General features: G+C 36.0%; 2 long non-coding RNA genes across 9 annotated transcripts; one reads left to right on the forward strand and one right to left on the reverse strand.

Annotated features, from left to right (window-relative positions):
• Window positions 1-2,030: 2,030 nt before the first annotated feature.
• LOC106304498 lies at window positions 2,031-4,197 on the forward strand. The gene is made up of 5 exons (XR_001262759.1): window positions 2,031-2,602; window positions 3,125-3,195; window positions 3,296-3,422; window positions 3,554-3,628; window positions 3,739-4,197. It is a non-coding gene; the product is annotated as an uncharacterized LOC106304498 (long non-coding RNA).
• Window positions 4,198-15,350: 11,153 nt separating this feature from the next.
• Window positions 15,351-18,607, reverse strand: LOC106301568. 8 transcript variants are annotated; one of them, XR_001262254.1, is made up of 9 exons: window positions 18,134-18,606; window positions 17,938-18,002; window positions 17,667-17,829; window positions 17,397-17,562; window positions 16,993-17,197; window positions 16,583-16,660; window positions 16,281-16,470; window positions 15,908-16,200; window positions 15,351-15,795 (listed from the first exon to the last, which is right to left on the reverse strand). It is a non-coding gene; the product is annotated as an uncharacterized LOC106301568 (long non-coding RNA). The 8 variants fall into 8 exon arrangements; XR_001262251.1 differs by having other exon boundaries at window positions 17,667-18,002; window positions 18,134-18,607; XR_001262252.1 differs by lacking the exon at window positions 17,938-18,002 and having other exon boundaries at window positions 18,134-18,605.
• Between the last annotated feature and the right edge of the window lie 2,506 nt (window positions 18,608-21,113).

Raw genomic sequence — 21,113 nt, forward strand, 5'->3', positions numbered from 1 at the left:
TAAAGAAGAAGATAATGACACAACCCCAACAACAATGTTTGTCTGTGGACAGGAAAGAAGATTTTGATTATGTAGTGGATATGGACACTAACATAACCATGAATAAAGAACAACAAATATCTCTTAAATTTGTGGATAAGGAATTGAAGCTTGATGTGGTGGATATAGTAGTAACTCGAACACTAAACATAGATACTCCCAATGTAACATATTGAAAGGCTATGATATGGATGCCAATGTGTCCACAATATCAAGGATGAACAAATTAATAACTTCAAACTAGAAAGTATCATTAAAATTATAAACTAAAAACTATTCAACCAATTACAAATAGAACTATTAAATTTGATTGGTTACACAGTTTTTGATAAACTTAAAGTTACCTAAAAAAATGAAAACATCTTATATATTGAAACATAAAAATTATTCTAAACATCTTACATTTCAGAACAGAGGGGGTATTAAAAATGTAACATATTGAAAGACTGTGATATGGATGCCAATGTATCCACAATTTCAAGGATGAACAAATTAATAACTACAACGTACATGTCGAGAAAAAAAAGCTTGAGTGATGAAAACAAAGCTAAACAAACCAAAAAGTTAAAACGAGTCATCTCCTCCTCCAAAACCCCCGGTCAAAACGAGTCAGCTCCTCTTCCCGGTGAGCCACACCATGGATTCCGAGCTCAACATCGTCATGGATGAGCTCAATGAAGCTGCGGTGGTTCGAGCTCGTCACAGTCCTCCACCATGAGATATGTAGTATGCTGAATTTTAAATTTTAATCATAATTTTACTCGTCCACAAATAGCCGTTTATGTTTACCCGTCCATGTTTACCCGTCCACGCTTATCTTCCCACACTCATCCACATGTGTCGTTTCATGCTTATATTCTACGTGTAGTTATCTACGTTTTCAAAAATCCACATATCACTCATCCATAACACAATCATTGAATACGTGTACAAGTATAGATTTTAAAATATAACAAAAAAAATATCAAAGTGGATATCAAATTATAGAGAATAAAAAAATATAATTTATTATATCAACAAAATTTGCTATATGTATTTTTAATTTAAAAATAAACAAAAACAAAATATTAAGAAGTAGAGTAAACAATAATAAAGAAACACACTTTCTCTTTCCTCTTGTCTAAGAAAGATCTCATTTTTTTGTCATTAAGGCAAATATGTATATTCTCTTTGTAGGTCCCATGAGAAAGTGTCTTCCAAGTGCATTGTGGCCTTGAATGTAATTGAAAAGTGATAAAGTGCCTCTTGATGTAAAAAATTCTTTAAAAGAAGCGCCGAACAAATAACACTCAAAACTAAACTTTAAGTTTTTGCTGTCTTTCTTATTTATACTAAAATATGAAGACTAAAGAAAATGTAAGTTACATGTCCTCAAAGTTTGGCTTGAATAAGGTACTTGTAGTGATAACAAACATTTTGTAGCTTGATTGCTTTCAAGTATGCAAGAAGCATCGGATAAATAAAATTCAAAAAGACTTATGTTTTCTTTTTCTTATCTAGACTAAACATTTTAGGCTACAAAAAATGTTTGTCCTCAAATTTTAGTTTTAATAAATTTTTGTAGTGATAACAAATATTTTTATTTATAATTTGAAACACATCTAACCGCGTCTTAGATGTTTGAAGTAACTTTTGAATTAGGCGCGACTGGATGTGTTTAAAATAAAATGTATCACATTGTTTTTTCCTTTCCTGGGAGGTGGAAACAAACTCCCGGTCATGGTCAATTCTTTTACGAGAGAATTTTTCAAGATTAATGTATTTAAATTAAATTCTGTAAATGAAGGATTACTTAAAATCGTACATTTATGACTGTTCGTGGTATATATATATACTATACTAAAAGGAGAATAAGGTGAGCGGAGAAGCTGTACACGTAGACTGATTAATTCAAGCCTATCAGAATTTGCCATGTCATCAGCTTACCGCTACAATCACTAAACTAAAACAGGCCAAGTCGAGAGTTTGTTTGGTTCCTGCGGAAACCGAGGCCCAAAAAATTTGTTGCCCTTCCCTTCTAAATCTTAGGCGACCTAACTATTCTTCTTCTTCAACGTTTAGTCTTTTGACATTGATGAGACTGTAAAGTCAATCAACATCTCCTCTATTCATCAAAGTCATCTTCAATAGTGTAACACCCAATATATCAGTCAACTCTTCAATTTCCCACACTCACCATATATAACTTTTTCACTGCTTTATTTCTTGCCTTATTCCAAACACCAGTTAAACAAAAAATTTATTCTTCATTCTGATTTTTTATTTTTCTTATATGCCTCACATATTTTGATTTCTTCATCTCCGGATAACGCTGCCAACAGATTCGTCTCTATAGCTTCAATCGAGGAGGAAGCGAGAGGCCGTAGAATCTGGGGACGAGAGGCGCTGCGTATAGTGAGTCTGGAAACAAATCTTCCGCGAAGATCGCCGGAATTGAAACCAGCATGTACAGATCATAAACTGAAACTCTCAGTTTCGTTGTGGAATACAGATATCAAAGAGGATTTAAAAAAAATGGTTGGGAGAGAAGACTTCCAGTGAGAGACCTAAGAAGAAACTGAATGTAAGTTCTTTATAGTTTGGTCTGAGAATAATCTTTTCTTTTATATGTTTTCCCTGACTGTGGCTATTAGAGGAAGTAATTATATATTCATATAATGTCCCTGAAGGTCTTAAAACATGAAAAAATGCTTTGTCTGCTACTCCGATCCTTAATATAACACTTTATAGCTTAATTCCAGTATCCAGATTATTTGAGAATTGGTCAAACCTACTGAACCACCAACTCATTGCTTCAGAAGAGCATAAGGATTATTTTAGCACTTCCAATCTTCTGTCTCATTCCATGTTGAATTTGAATGCCATGCCCATTTTGTATGAGTTTTTAATCCAAGTATATTTTCGTCATTATATATACTTCTGTTCCATTAGAGGGGTTAATAATTTCGAGCCCATTTTGTATGAGTTGTTGTCGGTGAAAAGTATAGAAATCAACTTTAATTTGTTCATATAACTGAACAAATAAACCATTTTTGGTCTAGAAATGGGTATAGTTGAACTTCAAGGCTGTCTTTTTGGACTGCAGGGAGCATGTGAAGAAACAAGGGAGAAAAGTTTGTACAGTCGATGAACTAATCCAAGTGATCACTCCGAAAGGTAGAGGTCCACATAGATAAACAAAAACTTTTAAGATGAAACCGGAACTGAGAAAACCTGTTTTCCAAATACTTTGAAATATCTCAATTCTATTTTTCAGTTTGAGGTATTGGACTTGGGTTATTATAAAATGGAAAGTGGGAAAGAAGAGAGTATGCATACATATCTCTGGAAAGGGGTCTGCGCGTATGAGTTAACCAAGAGTTCAATTCAGCGATATTTTACAGGTTTGTATTGAGTTTTCTCTTTGATGATTTCTGAGTTGTCTATATAACTTCTCCATTGCTCTCTCAGGTTTAAGATGATTCACCATGTTCCGGTTGGTTCACAACTTTTACGTATGTAATGTCTGTTGCAGGTGAAATCTCCTTGCTCTTTCACTCAAAGAGAGATTGAACATCTCACGGACACCATCCAGAATGGTGGCACTGAAGTAATGAGTCTTGATCTGATGTTTCATTTGCTGAAGGACACGTAATGAGTTTTTATAATCATTGTTCTTCACTCCATATAAATTTAACTGCATATGAACTGATGCTGCAGTAACAAAGGAGAATTTACGAACCGTAACAAACCAATCATTCAACTGCATATGAAGCGATGCTGCAGTAATGCTACGGTCACGACTGTTGGCAACGACCTTAGATATGATAGATCCAGCACAGTGACATGACTGACGGTAGAAACCAAAATCAGAGTTACGCTAAAGCAAAGGGAACAAGGAAGCATAAAGTAAAAACAAAGTTGTGATTGCCCTCATTTCCTTGCCTCTTCTGTGAAAACTTAGAAATACTTTTGCTTTGTGTTTGTTAGTGTCTGTAAATCCACATCTATATGTAATTATAGGAGGAAGACATTGGCCAACAGAATGTTTCATTTCAAAGACATGCATAGGGTAAAAATATATATTGTCAAATGAGGGTTTACAGTAGGAATACATTTATATATGTATTAGTTGTGCTTTAGCAAATGTTTATGTAAAAATGTTATAGATCGTCTCTATTTGAGAAGTGTATTTAGTTTAACGTAGACTCAGTAAGATATGCAATTTTTTTAGGTTATCATCTTTTCCTTCTCAAACAAAAAATGAGTTGTCAAAGAAAATAACAAAAAGAAACGTATGTAAGGTCTACTCGCTGAACATGCCAGCCAAATTAGATAAAAAGGAAGAAAAAAAGCTATGAACATTTGAGAAACAAAAACAAAATGACAAAATTATGTTTAATGATTTGATTCTTAAACTTCATTCATACATTCAAGTATACACACTGAATGTGATAACGGTAAAGGTTTGTGAGTGCAGACTAAACAAAAGCAAAAAGTAGTAAGCAAAGCAACCAAACATAAAATCAGCAGGAAGAATTATATGGAGGCTTTAAGTTTCAAAAAAAAAAAGAATTATATGGAGGCTATCCTCCATAATGTTATTTCTTACTATATTTGGATTATACTAATTGAAGAAGGAAAGTGTTTCAAAAAAGAACAATGAATAGAAAAAAAACAACAGATCGGCTGTTGTATTTCAAAACATATGTAAAATTTAAGATGTGGCATCGGTTTTTAGTTTCTAGAACATATACATAATTTATCCATGTTTAAAAATATTTAACATTATTATATTTTTCAAAGGAATATTAAAAAACATAATGCTATTCAACAATCGACTTCAAAAGAAATTCATAAACCTATAATAATACTTTGAAGTGCATTATCGAACAATTGTTTGTTCTAATGTATTTACTTATGATGAAATTTTGATCATTTTAAACTATGTTGAAAGTTATATACACAAGTAATATTATTAAATTTACAAAATATAATAGAAAATAAACTCATTTTGTAAAGTACTATTATTTCTTCGTTTCACATAATAAAATATATGTTACAATAAACAAAACTCTGTAACAGTAGAGAAATTTTTTTAAAAAATTCCCCATTTTATATAAATAAACTATGCACAAAACAGTGAAAACTATTAAGTTAAACTGGTCAAATAAACACAATCTCCCCAATTTAATGCAAAATTTACATATGAAAAATATGATTGAATTTAAAATGCAATTTACCATGAAAATATGTGAAAATTATTACTCTCTTCAATAATTGAAACAAAAAAAAATGCTATAACACCACTATTGATGTTATTTGACTTCAGAAGAACAAAACAATACAAATTAAACCATTTTTAATCATTATTAAAATTAGACAAGAGTATAAAAGACCAAACTTAAATTTAACAACACAACAATAAAAAAACTCCAAACTATCTTAATCTGCTTTAATGTTGTAGACATTTTCTGGTTTATTAGTTCTAAATTATGTAAAAATATTAAAAATAAACATCAATAAAACTATTGAAATAATTTACGAAATATTTACAAAATGAACAGCCAAAAAACTTACGAAAGTAGTAACTTATTAAGTTAATGTTAGGAAAATGAGACATGAAAAAGAAAAAAACAATAAATTAAATAAAAAATAATTAAAATATTATATAATTATTATAATTTAAAATAGATATGCGCGGAAAAAGAATCTGGTTAATATAAAGGACCCTGAAAAACTCTTTGCTCGGACTCATAACATCTTTTCATATAATAAACTGTTTTCTCATCTTCAAGGTAAAAAAAAATCGCCCTTTTCCCTGAAATGTCTCGAAATTTATGATATTCAATTCTTTTTTTTTTTGCTTGTGTGTTCTCTATGCATAACCAAGAAAACAGACCAGGAACAATGCATTTTGCTGAGATTGAAACAGGAGGACTAAGAGTCGAATGTCTACGATGTCACGTTCCATTCAGACCTCATCTCGGTAGATATAAATTAAATTCCGTTTCTTTTTTTCTTTCTTTATAACAATGTCTTTTCGTACTAGTAAGTTTATGTTTTGTTGTTACAGGGAATCTGATTGCAGCTAGGTTTCAATGTGAAAGCTGCAAAGCTAGCTTGTGTTATAGAAGCAGCACAGGAGGAACAGTGAGATGTCCTTGTTGTAGTTCCTGGTGTCCTATGCCAAGTCTTAAAACCGTTGTCTGTGGTGGATGTAATGCGACAATCATTTATCACTAGGGTGATCTGGAAGTTAGATGTTTTCTTTGCAAACACATCACAAATCCACTGGTAAAAATTCTTATGTACCATTTTCAATATATTTTGCTATTTTTTTCTTTAGTTGTTAGGTTTCAGGTTCATTTTTATGTTCGATATGAACCATGAAAACTGTTCAACCTCGAACCGACGTTGCACAATTCACGACACAAAACTCTCACGGAAAAACACTCAGGAACACGAATACGCAAGGAACGAAAGAGAAACGAAATAAGAAGAGGAGCATACACAAAGATTAATTGATTACCCAGAGTTCACCGATGTGGCTACGTCTCTGGGCCCTGGCAAGGAAAATTACTAAACTCTTCCAAGATCACAACGGCCGTGACCTAAAGTTTGTAACCCTCGTACAGTCTATCTTTCTCTGATAACTAATACAACTCACGAGCCTTGCTTTTTATATTAGGCAAGTGTAGTTAGAACTGATAACCGGTTTTCAATAATCGTAAACCATTGAGTAATATTTAACCGGTCGTTTATCCCAAAACGCCATATAACCCGATTGTCAATCTCGACGCGGTTCAAGCTTCCAATATAACTGATTTTTCATCACCAACGTAACAATCTCCACCTTGATGATTAATCATCTCTATCTGCAGCTATCAGGTTGCCAACTCGTGTCTTACTAGGCAATGCTAAACACCTTAGTGCTTGGCCACTCGGAGAACCCTCATAGCCGCTTCAAACTTCTTCACAAGAATGCCCTTGGTTAATATGTCTGCAAGGTTCTTCGAAGTGTGTATCTTCTCAACAGTCACTTCCCCTTTCTCAATGATGTCTCTGATGAAGTGGAGTTTCCTGCTGACATGTTTAATCCGTTCGTGATGAACGTTGTTCTTGGCTAAACACATCGCACTCTGCGAATCACACCAGATCTTCACTGAATCCTTCTCAAAACCCATCTCTTCAGACAAACCTCTCAGCCAAATTGGCTCCTTAATTGCTTCCACAAGCGCCATGTATTCCGCCTCTGTTGTAGAGAGAGCTACCACAGGTTGCAAACATGACATCCAGCCAATGACATTCCCTCCAGCTGAGAAAACATAACCACTGATTGATCTCCTTTTATCCAAATCTGCTGAGAAATCAGCATCGCAGAAATCTTCTACCTTGAAGTTTCCATTCTTCCTGAACACTAGCTTGTGTTCCTTTGTTCCCTTCATATATCTCAGCACCCATTTAACTGCATCCCAATGCATCAGACCCGGTCTTGACATGTACCTGCTCACTAACCCAACAGCATAAGCGAGATCACATATTGTTCTAATCACATACATAATACTTCCTATGGCATTAGAATAAGGCACATTCTTCGTCTCTGTTTCCTGTTCTCCATTTTCAACAGCTTTCAACTTAAAGTGAGAACCAACATGAGTAGTAACTGCAGTAGAATCATTCATGTTGAACGTTTGAAGCACCTTTTCAACATAGCTTGACTGAGATAATGTCAAAACTCCACCTGCACAATCCCTCTGAATGTCCATGCCTAGAATCCGCCTTGCACAGCCCATATCCTTCATCTCAAACCTTCCACTCAACGGTTTCTTCACCTTCTCCATCTCCACCATGCTTTTAGAAGCCACCAACATATCATCTACATAGAGAAGTAAGTAGACATATATTCCTCCAGTCGCTTCTTTCACATACACACAGTGATTGAATTCACACCTCCTGAATCTGAGCTCTTTCATGAAACTGTCAAAGCATATGTTCCATTGGCTTGGAGCCTGTTTGAGACCATACATGGATTTCTTCAAATGACAAACATAGTCTTCCTTGTTCTTCACAAGAAATCCTTCAGGTTGTTCCATATAAATTTCTTCATCAATATCTCCATGAAGAAATGCAGTTTTAACATCTAACTGTTCAAGCTCCAGATCGTGGTTGACCACAATCGACAGTAACAACCTTATGGACACATGTTTTACCACATGTGCAAAGATGTCATGATAATCGACACATTCCTTCTGTGAGTAACCCTTAGCCACAAGTCTAGACTTGTGTCTTGGATCATCTGTTTCTGTTAACCCGAGCTTCTTCTTGTACACCCATTTGCACCCGATGACCTTCTTATTCTTAGGTCGCTTAACCAGATTTCAAATCTCATTCTTTTCCAAAGAATCCATCTCTTCTCACATAGGCCCAGCCCATTCCACAGATCAGATTCACTGCTATTTATAGCTTCCTGATAACTTGAAGGCTAAGTTGCAATTACATCTTTTGCTGCTATTAGCGCAAATGCTGCAATGACTTCAAAATCATCAAATCTTGAAGGTGGAACAATCTGCCTGCCAGGTCTATCTCTGGCCAGTCTATAACTCCTCTGAACATCTTCTTGTTCTGACTCTGACTCCAAATCCCCTGACTCTTCTTCAGTCTGAAGATTAACTCCACCTGAAACTTGATCCGTACCAGCACCTGTTTCAAGAACGGTTTCATGTTGAACAAGTACGAGATCTCCTGAAATATCTTCTGCAGCTGTTTCTTTCTTCAAATCCTTAAACACAACATGCTCAGTAAGCACCACGTCCCTACTGATAGCAAACCTTTCTTCATCCAGCAACCAAACTCTGTACCCCTTTGTACCAGTCGCATATCCAGTGAATATACCCTTGATCGCCCTTGGCTTTAACTTGCCTTGATTAGTGTGTATGTATGCCACTGATTCAAACCTCCTTAGGTGATTGTAGCTCGGTTTTCTTCCAATCCACAACTCTTCTGGTATTTCATTATCAATCGCAGATGCATCACTTCGGTTGATCAAGTAGACAGCTGTAGACACAACCTCTTCCCAGAACTCTTCTCTTAGACCGAATTCATCAAGTAAACACCTTACTTTCTCCATGATTGTTTTGTTCATCCGCTCAGCAATGCCATTATGTTGTGGCATGTATGCACAAGTTCTGTGCCTTTCAATGCCTTCACTCTTACAGAAACCATTGAACTCTGAGTTACAAAACTCCAAACCATTATCGGTTCTAAGACAGCCAACATTCTTGTTGATTTGATTTTCAACAAGCTTCTTCCACTCTCTGAACTTACTAAAAGTTACACTCTAATTCACCAAAAAGAATACCCATACTTTTCTTGTAAAATCATCAATGATTGACATAAAGTACTGCTTCCGAAATAAGCTTGGAGACAAGCTTGGAGTTACATTTGTGAAACCCCACAAATCCGCATAAATATACTTCAGAGCCTCGCCTGAATCATGCCTTCCTGCATGGAAACTCAACTTCTTATGCTTTCCCATGACGCAGTTTTCACAAAAGGCCAGGAACCCAATCCTTTCAATATCCAGGATTCCTCTTTTAGCAAGTATTTGTAAATTCTTGATACTGAGATGTCCAAGTCGTTTGTGCCAAATACTGGTTTCATCCCTTGATAATGACATAATTTTCTGCACACTTATGTTCACTTGTCCAGCAACAGTCTTCCCGTCGAACAAGTAGAGCGAGCCAGTCAAGGTGTCCTGAAGCGCCAGCATTCCATTCTTATAGAATCTGGTTTTCCCTTTTCCACCTGAGTGCTTAAAACCAAGCATATCCAGTGTACCAGTGGAGATCAAGTTCCTCTTGAGCTTCGGAATATACCTCACATTTGTGAGGACCTTAACAGCTCCTCCATAAGCCTTTACGTTTATCGTTCATATTTCCTAAACTGCTACAGCATTGTTATGTCCCAACAACACTTGTCCTGTATTGAGCTCCTGAAAATGATCAAACCAATCTCTTCTTGTTGTCATGTGATAGGAGCAACCAGAATCGAGAATCCATTCATCCCCATGCCTATTATCAGATACAGACAAGGCATCATCCTTTTGATCCACTACAACAGCAGCTTCTCCAGGTTCATCATCACCATACTTCTTCCTACGAGCATAGCAATCCTTCCTCATATATCCTTCTTTATTACATAACCAGCACTTGAGTCTAGAACCTGAGCCAGATCTCGATCTTTCTTTGTCCTTCCTACCACTGCTACTCGCCTTCTCTCTCTTATCAGATCTGCCACGAGCAAAGTAACTTTCGCCGTTTCGCTGCAACGAACCAGAGCTATAATCTTTTAACTCCTTGATTTCTAGCTCCTTTGACCTAGCAACACTCGTGACTTCCTTAATGGATAATGTTTCCCTTCCATACTTGAGTGTTTCCTTCAAGTAACTGTACTGACTTGGAAGTGATTCTATGAGGAGAATCGCCTGAATTTCCTCAGATACCTGCACGTTCACACTTGAAAGATTTGAAACTATCTTCAAGAATTCATCAATGATCTCATCAATTGTCTGAGACTCCTTCATCTTGAACGTGTAGAATTTATGTTGCATATGTATCCTATTCGGTAAAGATTTAGAGAGATACAACCTTTCCAACGTTGACCAAGTCGATGCATCGTTAGTACACGCCTCGATCTTCCGGAGTATGTGATAGTCAACGTTAAGGATGATAAGATTCATCGCTTTCTTAGATATTTGCAACCTCTCTGACTCTTCCTTCTGCAGCCTCTCTTTAAACACATCTTCATCCTCGTCTATCTTAATCACAGACTTCAAAATTGATGTCTGCTCCAACAACACATCCTTCAACCCCAAGACTGAAAGATCAGCAAGCATATGCTTCTTCCACAAGGAGACATCTCCTTTGCCATCGAACCTCTCTACCACGATCCGTGCGTTCGTCATTGATTCAACAACCCTAACTCAGCAACCTTGATTAAACAACCTTGAGCTCTGATACAACTTGTTAGATTTTAGGTTCGTTTTTATGTTCGATATGAACCACGAAAACTGTTCAACCTCAAGCCGACGTTGCACAATTCACGACACAAAACTCTCACGGAAAAACACTCAGGAACACAAATACACAAGGAGCGAAAGAGAAACGAAATAAGAACAGGAGCACACACAGAGATTAATTGATTACCCAGAGTTCACCGATGTGGCTACGTCTCTGGGGCCTGGCAAGGAAAATTACTAAACTTTTGCAAGATCACAACGGTCGTGACCTAAAGTTTGTAACCCTAGTACAATCTATCTTTCTTTGATAATTAATACAACTCACGAGCCTTGCTTTTATTTTAGGCAAGGGTAGTTATAACTGATAACCGGTTTTCAATAACCGTAAACCATTGATTAATATTTAACCGGCCGTGTATCCCAAAACGCCATATAACCCAATTGTCAATCTCGGCGCGATTCAACCTTCCAATATAACTGATTCTTCATCACCAACGTAACATTAGTAAAATGTGAAATCTAATGTATGCCTCTAAATATAGACTTAAGCTATGTTTTCTTCTAATTATAGAGGAAAACGAGAAATTTCTATTAAAAAGGGAAATAAATGTTGAGTTGAAATATATATATGGGCAAATCTCCAAAATAGCACATTTCTAACTTTATATCACAAAAATAGCACTCAAAAACTAAAATGACCAAAATAGCACATTTCTAAGTTTACCCTTTAAAAATTTTAATTTTTTTATTTTTCAAAATTTGAAATCTTATCCCCAAAACCTCATTTCTCAACTCTAAACCCTAAACCCTAAACTCTAAACCCTAAACCCTAAACCCTAAATCCTAAACCCCACCCTTTAACTCTAAACCCTAAGTTTGTGACTTTTGATAAAACATTAAGTGCTATTTTTGTGACTTTTGACCTTGAGTGGTAGTTTGTGAACAAAAACTTGATTTAGTGTTATTTTTGTCTTTTTCTCTATATATATTAACATTGTTCTATTACTCAAGTTTGAGGTGGTCTGTGAAACCACACTGGAACAATAACAACCAATGTAGCACATGTCCCTATGTTGAAATAGATTTTCTTTTTGAATGCTATTATATTAAAAAAAATAGATGAGTTAGATGTTAATGTTACTCTTTTGGTTTAGCAAGCGAATTGTGGGCTTCATCCATTTTACCGGGTCGTCCCTCCACAAGTTTACCATGTTATTCCTCCTCAACTTAACCATGTCGTTCACCTGTAACGAACCAAGTTCCACCTCCTATGGTTAACAAGATTATTCGTCCTCACGTTAACCATGTTGTTCCTCCTATAGTTAACTGGGTTACTCCTTCTCAAGGTAACCAGGTGATTCCTCCTCGAGTTAGCCAGGTCATTCTTCCTGTAGTTAACAGCGTTGTTTATCCTCGAGTTAACCAGGTTTCTCCTCATATGGTTGGTCGTTTATCGAGTTAACCAGGTTGTTCCTCATGTGGTTAACCGGGTTATTATTTCTCAAACTAACCGGTTGAATCCTACAACAACTGCAGAAACTCAATCAACTGCAACTTGTTTTACAGTGAGTTATGTTTTGTTGCTCTCTCTCTCTCTCTCATTCTAGGATCTATCTTTTATCAATTACTTTTTTCAGCTAAAATTAGATATAACAGATAAACTACACATAAATTTTTTGCTGTAGAAGTTAATTTATGTTTGTTACACCGTTGATCCCAAAAAAAATTGTTACACCATTGCAATATTTTGTTTTATAAGACAATGGGATTTTTGTTGTATTTGTCAGGTAAGCGATGTTGCTAGTGAGATCGGAACAATCAAGAGAGAAGTAGAAGAAGACAATACAGAACCAAAAAGCAAGAAGATTCGCCTTATCTCTGATTGATTAGAAGTACTTTGTTGTACTTGACAACTCAACTTACCATTTTCTCTGGAATATTTCACTTTTAGTTTTCCTCATCGTGGCTTTGTGCTTTTTAGTGATTTATGTACTCAAACTGAATTTTGATTCTACCATTATTACCTACTAGGGGTATAGTCCCCGTGCAAGCGCGGAGCCGGATACGTTGTTCATGCTTTGTGTAGTTTTCTATACGTTGTTGATGTCTTATGTAGTTTGGTGGGAGTTTCACTCGACCTTGTTGACATCATATAGTAGTGAATAGTGGTATCCTTTTTGGACCTCTGGTCCCTTTCTTTTCTTTTTCCCAAACTAAAGCATGACTAAGTGGACATTCTAGGGTCCCATTAGATGACTGTTTATGAGACCGTGACTTCTCCCCTAAAGAGCGAGCTGTGGATCCTACGTAAACAAAAGGTGCTCAAAGTCAGTAAGATTGATTGGAAGCCATTTTATTGTTGAAGAGAGTAGGTGAATTTGTTTTTTTTTTCATATACAAGGCGTTTAAGATAGAGGAGTAGATAGCAATTCCATGGTGGGACATCTCCATTCTTACTTGGTTGTTTTCGGATTAAATTCTTTGATAGGAGTATGGCTCTCTGCATTTCCCTTGCTCTTCTTTGGGTATCTGCAGATATTATAGTTGTTTGTTAGCAGTTGATCATTGATGCCGTGCCTGATCCGAGGGGAATGTTTCCTCTGTGGCATTTGTTCCATTCAGTGGCTGTTTCATCTTGGGTTTTCCTTTCGCATGTTGAACTGGTTTGGTTTTGCTGTAAAAATATATTAGCGACTTAGTATTGCAGACGGGAATTAGGAGTTCTAATTCAGTGTTTTTTCATCTGTTTGATTACGGAACGTATATTTGTGGTGGGGACACTTGCATAAAGGACGTCATTTATTTTACCCCAACCATTTTGTTACGTTATCAGAAGATTAATATGATAATGTATGGTAAAGAAACTTTAAGCTATAATAAAAGGATGTTTGAGTTCCGGAAGTTGTATCATTTAAATTGTGGAGATTTTTTGCCATTATTGTTGACACTTCAGTTTCTTGATGTTGAGCAAACAAAGTCGCTTTCGGACCTTGTGGTATTGGAATAGATTGGATAAAAGTTGTCCATTCTAAATATAGATCTTAAAAAAAATATAAAAACAAAGATTAGTAAAATAAACGAGAATAATTTGAAAGAAGTATCCGAGCTCAGTTGTTGTCTTCTTCACGTCCAAATTTACGCCATATATATTCAACTAAATCAGTTTTCAGTTATTGATTGTCTATCACGAATTTTTGTTTGAACAAACATCATATTGGCGATATTTATAGGTATTTCAACAATAAACCAAAATAATTATAATTTAAAATAAAATAATTTAAAATTAAATCGAAAACTGTTTTATTAGTAAAAATAAAATAAATTTATTTATTTATTAATTAAAAGTGGCTTACAAATACATTCTGGTTACAAAACTAAACCATAAATTAAAAAATAAAATCAAACCATCCCAATTTTAGGTATACACTAAACCAAAAGAAAAATCTAAACCTAAAAAAAAAAAACACACTGCCTTCAGGCACCACGTCATCATCTTCCTTCACCACCCGAAACAGGAAGATTGACTGGTATGGCCACGGCGTCTTCTTATTCTTCTGATCCTCACCGGCGGAGTCTCTGATTCGTCATGGGTTCACTTCCGGCGATTCTGCTCACGGCTGCTCACGACCACGGACCAGCATCTCTGCTCACGATCTACCAAAAACAAAAAAATTAGATTCAACAGAGACAAAGAGACAGAGAAATGGAGATCCATCTAAGAGAAACCAATTAAACAAACAATTGCAGGTTACGAAAGCCATCAGAGAAGACAAGAGAAGAAAAAGAATAACAGAAAAATTAAGGGTTGAGTGACACGTTTGCTCTTTAAAAACTTAAGGATCAGTTATCAAAGACCCACATTAAAAATCGATTATTACAGTTTCATTTAGTTTTCATTTAATTAAATGTTGTTATTTGTTTAAAAACCCTCCTAAGAAACTGCAATAATCATGGTCTTATATATGTTGATCTTGAAGACTTATTGTAGAAGATTGGATGGAAATTGTGGAGTTTTAATTTTAAATATTAACTAAATTTCGTTCCCTTTGACCAACCAAGTTAGTGGTCGTAAAAATATAGTGGAGTTTATGTGTGAAACCAATTGTTTTATGTGTTATCAGCTTCACGTGTTTGGTGGCTGTTAAAATTGTTTAGACTATATACGTAGAAGCTGCCGTTTTATATCTAATAAGATCAGCAGGGCCAGTGGGCTACCGTGTGGAGCACGTTCAACCGGAGATTACACCATTTTATGAAGAACAATGCCTTTGGTTTCCTACGTTATGTGGTCAGTGACTCAAAGTACTGTAAATTGATGGTTATGGTTTGTTTGTTTTTTCTTTCTTGGTTTGCTTAATCATGTACATAGGAATGACTGAGATACATCTTATTGATACATAAAAAAATAAATAAATAATGGAAACTTTGTTTGAATGACAACACATTCAGACCATAAAAGAAGCAAAATTCATCAAATTTTATTATATATATATGCCTTTGTAACTCAGAATCTCGATTGTATGCTTGAACCAGTCTATGTTACTCTGGTCTCAACACCCAACCTTGTCTTAACTTGAAGATCCACTTGAAAGAAACAACGTTCGTCTTCTCTAACATAACTCACACTACCATTCATCTGTTCTAGTAGTTTCCATGAAAGCTTGAGTCCTAAGCCATCAGGCGTGACCCATCCATCTCGTGTCTCAAACATATCACTTAGTATCTCTGAAGGAATTCTTTTTCCAGGATGTATCATCCTACCATCAAAACAACATCAAACTCTCAAGTTATAAACACTCAAAAATCTGCAAAACAGCTGGATTGTTTTGTGAAAATGGTTGAGTTGTATGTTTCAGTGGACGTTTATACCTGAACTGAAGATGGATATAGGGATCATTGTCGTGCGCAAGCTTGTGGCTTGATGAGATCTTGATTCCTACCCAACTATCTGGAAATGGGCATGATTCACAATGTTGCGCAGAAGATCAGCAAGAATGAGCTGAAGCTTTACTCTGTCACCATATAGAGGCAGAGTTTTGATCTCTGGGGCGACTTCAACCCTGAGTTGTGACTTCCTCTCGCTCAACATAATCATCACTTGGCTAATGATTGTGTCCAAGACGCTCTCAAGTTGAAACTTTTCTGTCTCCAGTTGCAACTTGCTGACAAAACCCATTTCTCCAGATTCAAAATGTAAAACAAAAACAGTAGTTGAAGAAGATTCAATATGTTATGTTTTTACCCTTCCTCAATGCTTTTCAAGTCAGTGCATGTCTTCTATTATTTTTGTAATTAAGGCGCCTTTCCTGATGCAAAATTCGAATTGCCTGGTTAGGAATTTAACAATTGAGAAGGTGCTAGTTTTATTGCAATGAATTGCTGGTCGGAGCTATGGAATCCTTCGGGAATGCAAGCTCTTCAGTCCCATCTAACTGCAACATTAACCACACACATAATATGCTAAACACATTTAAACACTTATTTATTTTTTATGGGCTCCTATCAATAATAATCATGACAAATCTTACTAATGAAATCTGATACCTGGTTCCAGCATTATGGCGGGAGCGCCTAGCAATAGGAGTGAGTTTAAAATGTCCGTCAAGCTTCAGAAATACTTGTCTACATGCACACCAAATCAAATTTCAGCCGCTATGAATCTAAACAGTACTATGAAACTATTGAGAATAAAGATGTTAGTTGCATCTGAAATAGCACAACCAAGAACATCAAAATTGATATATAGCTATAAAAAAAAACTACAATGCTTCTTTTGCAAAGCTTTTGGTGCAAGACAAAACATGATGTAGGGAAGCATTATTGTAGCCCGCAAGAAAATGGTACACAAATAACAAAATTACTGCTGTGAGAAATGAAAAGGAATATGCATTTGATTCAGGGAAAATTTTTTCATAACTATGGCAGTGAGGGGTAGAAAAACATACGATTCTTACCTGCTTAAAGAAACTATACACCAATGCTACAGTCCACACGGTATTCTATAGATGATTTTGAATTCCCCGAGTCAAGAACTCGTTCCACACAAACATTTTCTTATAGAGAGCACCACCACTCTCATGGTCACATATATTCTTCTGGAAACTACGCATCATAAAGAAGTCTTTTGTAAGGTCCACCATACACATGAGCCTCTTGTACCTGTTTATCAACACAAGATAAAGAAACGCAAGGGTAAATGACTTCAGTTCATAAAAAGGTGGAAGGGTATAATAAATGAACACATGTACTCAATCTCTTTTCACCAAACAGAAAAGAAAAAACAGAAACTTTCTTCAACAATAAGCTTGGGACAAAAAAAAAAAGGGGCAGAATATAGTAAAAGAATATATAAAAACACCTGTTCTCGTCACTTGAGTTTGCAATGTTGCAAAGCACGCTAGAAATTCGCAAAGAAATGATCTCACTCTTGGACACTTCATACACCCTGTGACCACAAATTTCACCTATCTCTCTTCTCTCAGTGATAACCAGCATGTAGTATGGTCCCAAAAACTTAATGAACCCTGAGACCACAAAAATGTGAAGGAACAAAAATTGTGAGAACACGATGTAAAAGTAAAACAATGTACGTTTCAGTGAACATAACTTGAAACAAAAGAACACAAACCAATGATGCGATAACAGAGAGTGACAAGTTTGAGGCCGCAGGTGGCCTTGTTTCCTTCGTATATCCGTTTAAGCAGCTCGTAGCAATCTTTTTTGGTATAGGCAGTGGAATCCTCACTGAGGTTAAGCTCCGACACGCATCAAGCCGGTCTATCTTTAGTACTCTATACACTCCATTATCATTCCAACCAATCATATAGAAATTGTGAAGAAAAAAAAAAAAAAAAGAATGGATAAGGAACTACATAAGTATGTAATCATGTGCTAATCACCTATATATCGTTTACTGATAAAACTTTTATATTCAAGTTAGGACGGGATACCTCTCTCAACGTTCCTGTAAACATCACTCACCAAGTAGATGAACAATAGCAGATTGTATCATAAACATTCTAGATAATGTAGTTGTTCTAAAGCTATTCTACCAACACTTGCAGCAAAACAATGCTCAATCGCAAACTTACTCACTCTTTAAGCCGTCATTTAGGAGCCAATACAATCCCCTCGGATGCTGTCGTGTCTAAGCTTGCGTAGCACGATTGTTTGAGGCAAGTAAACCATGATGGTGGCGGCTCTCTCTGACGCGCCATTTTCGTAGATACTACCGTAGCCTCTGAATATGACTGGAGTCGTCGTCGTAGCGGTGATTGGAAGCCAAAGAAACAGAGGATTGCAAGAACCGAGATACCACGAAGTCTCGCAAAGGCATCCAAATCAGAGAACACACCCAATCAACACCCCGTCGAAATCCCTCAAATCTAATCACCAAGCCCTATGTTATGGTTTTGATTGGGCGGGAATGCCCAAAGGAAGCGGGGGATGTGGAACGTTAATGGTATTGAGACGGAGGCGGAAGCGCATAAAGTTGTGGTGGCGGCATAAGAGAGAAAGTGAAGATGTGGTTTGGTTAGAGAGAAGAGACAGAGAAAGTCATCAGACGCAATTGCGTTTTGTTTCCATTTCCCTTTTTTACCGTCTCTCGAGATGAAAATCGTGTTAGAATAGTAAAGACAATGTCCAATTACAGAGAATTTTTTTTTTTTGTGGTAACCACCTGATGCTGAGGTGGATAGACTTAGGAGAGAGTAGAAACTGTACTATTATTAGATTTGTACTTTTCTGTTCTATTTCAAAGTAATCAGTTTAGGAGAAAAAAATAAGATTGAGTGTCTTAGTTAAAAATGAAACGGTCAAACTCTTTATTAGGCAAACAAAACATCCAAAGACTACGATGATGGAAGAAAAGAAAAAAAAAGTAGCACAGGAGAGTAAATAAAACAGAAAATAGAGGTTAATCATGTAAATATACAGCAATGTAATTTAAATCGTACGGTGACTTTGTGATCTAACGCTGATCCGTTAGAAACTAACTTCAAACCACCTTATTGTCTTTTTTTTTTTTTTTTTTTTTTTGTCAAACCATACTTATATTTAAATTAGAGAGGTTTAAGCTTAGAAGATAAAACAAAGCTACATTGAGCAAAACAAATCAAAAATCTGGTAAAATACGATGATACAAATCACAAAAAGAAGCTATAAGAACTCACATTAAAACAGTTTCATAAACTTCTTGAAAGAATGCATCTAGTGTAACCCATAGGACAACACATGCACCAGATGCAGAGGAGAGCATTTGCTGGGAGGAAGATCCTTGCAATACCAACAACGCTTATTCATCCAATTCACTCCATATATGAGGAAATATTGAAAAAATAGACTGCTCCAAACATGAGACAAACGGTAATCTGTACCCGCCACAATCATATTCCAGCTAAGAATACCAATGAGCTTCTCTATCAGCTGCCACCAAAAGGAGAAATACAAACACACAGCACCCAATGCTAGGATGAATACGGTAAGAGGACTGCATACAACAGTAAAACTGCACACAGCAGTAAGAGACAAGATCGCACTGAGGCGACATAAGGGCCACCAAGGAGCACAAAGGTAGAACCAACAGAAGTTAAATTCCATCTGTGCATCATAGATCAAAGCTATGGTCCTCAATTCCAATGTCATCCAGGAAAAATAAATTTATATCCCGTTCAACAGAAGAGAAAAAAAACTAAAATTAACGAGTTAAAGTGAACCCGGAGACCCATAAAAAGGTTTAGAAAGATTGCTAAACCTTTTCATCGTTTAGCAATCTCGTCGTCGTTTCATCTCTAACTAGCCGCATATTAGTTTATCGCTATCACCTCTTCACCATCAGTTTGTCACCGTCGACAGATCATTACCCTCAGCTCATCGAACAAATCATTGGATAACTTGTTTTTTTCATCGTCAGATATCGTGGGTTCTCTAATCGGAGATTTCATCGGTACTTCCACCATCTGGAATTTTGATTAATTGATATCCTCTTGTGATTTACATCTATGTTAGATTGATTATCATTACAAGAAAACATGGGAGTAACGACTACGATTTACGACTACAAATGTGTAGTCGTAAATTACCTTCGTGTTTACGACTAAGTTACGACTACCGGAAAGTTCGTCTTAACTTAGACGTAAGTTTGCTACAAATAGTTTTCGTCGAAAATTGGTCGTAAATTAACTTCGCGTTTACGACTACACTTTCAAGTAGTCGTAAATATGCGACTAAGTAACATCGAAAATCTGCCATCTGATTAACGACCAATTTACGAGGAATGCAGTTGCACATTGGTGGTTAAGTTATTATCAGACGTAAATTCGTTGTAACATTATTACCTACCAAAATCAAAATTTCCCTATAAATATGATCTTCTCCCTCATTCTTAAGATGCACAAAAAAAAACGAGAAAGAGAAAAAAAATGCCTAGAAATATCTATGAGCTTGGAGTTGGATGTATGCACATAAAGATTCAAGCGGAAGAGTAACAGAAGAATTTCTCAACGGAGCAGAGATGTTCATGTACCACGCCGGACAGACGTCTCTCACACTAGAAACAGGTAAAATGTTATGTCCCTGTCGTAAATACAACAATACCAAATTTGCTGCTAGTGAAACGGTTTGGAAACATATTGTAAATAGAGGATTTACTCCACATTACTATATCTGGTTTAACCACTGAGAAGCTGATAATAGGAATGAAGCAAGTAGTAGTAATCAGGTTGAAAATGTTCGTAACAGAGAGGAACCACATTTACCTTCTGAAAGTTGTAACCTTCAAGAGGATCATATGGTAGATCATGATAGGATGCATGATATGGTTACAGATGCATTTCGTGAAACAAGATCAGTAATAGAGGAGGGAGAAAATGTAGAGGGGCCTAATTTGGATGCAAAAAGATTTTATGAAATGCTAGCAGCAGCTAATGAGCTAATTCATGAAGGTTGTAGAGAAGATCTTTCTAAATTATCATTGGCAGCTAGGATGATGAATATCAAAACAGATCATAACTTACCTGAAGTTTGTATGGATGCATGGGTTGAGTTGTTTAAAGAGTATTTGCCTGAAGATAAT

Source organism: Brassica oleracea, chromosome C7 (assembly GCF_000695525.1).
Source record: "Brassica oleracea var. oleracea cultivar TO1000 chromosome C7, BOL, whole genome shotgun sequence".
Lineage (NCBI taxonomy): Eukaryota > Viridiplantae > Streptophyta > Magnoliopsida > Brassicales > Brassicaceae > Brassica > Brassica oleracea.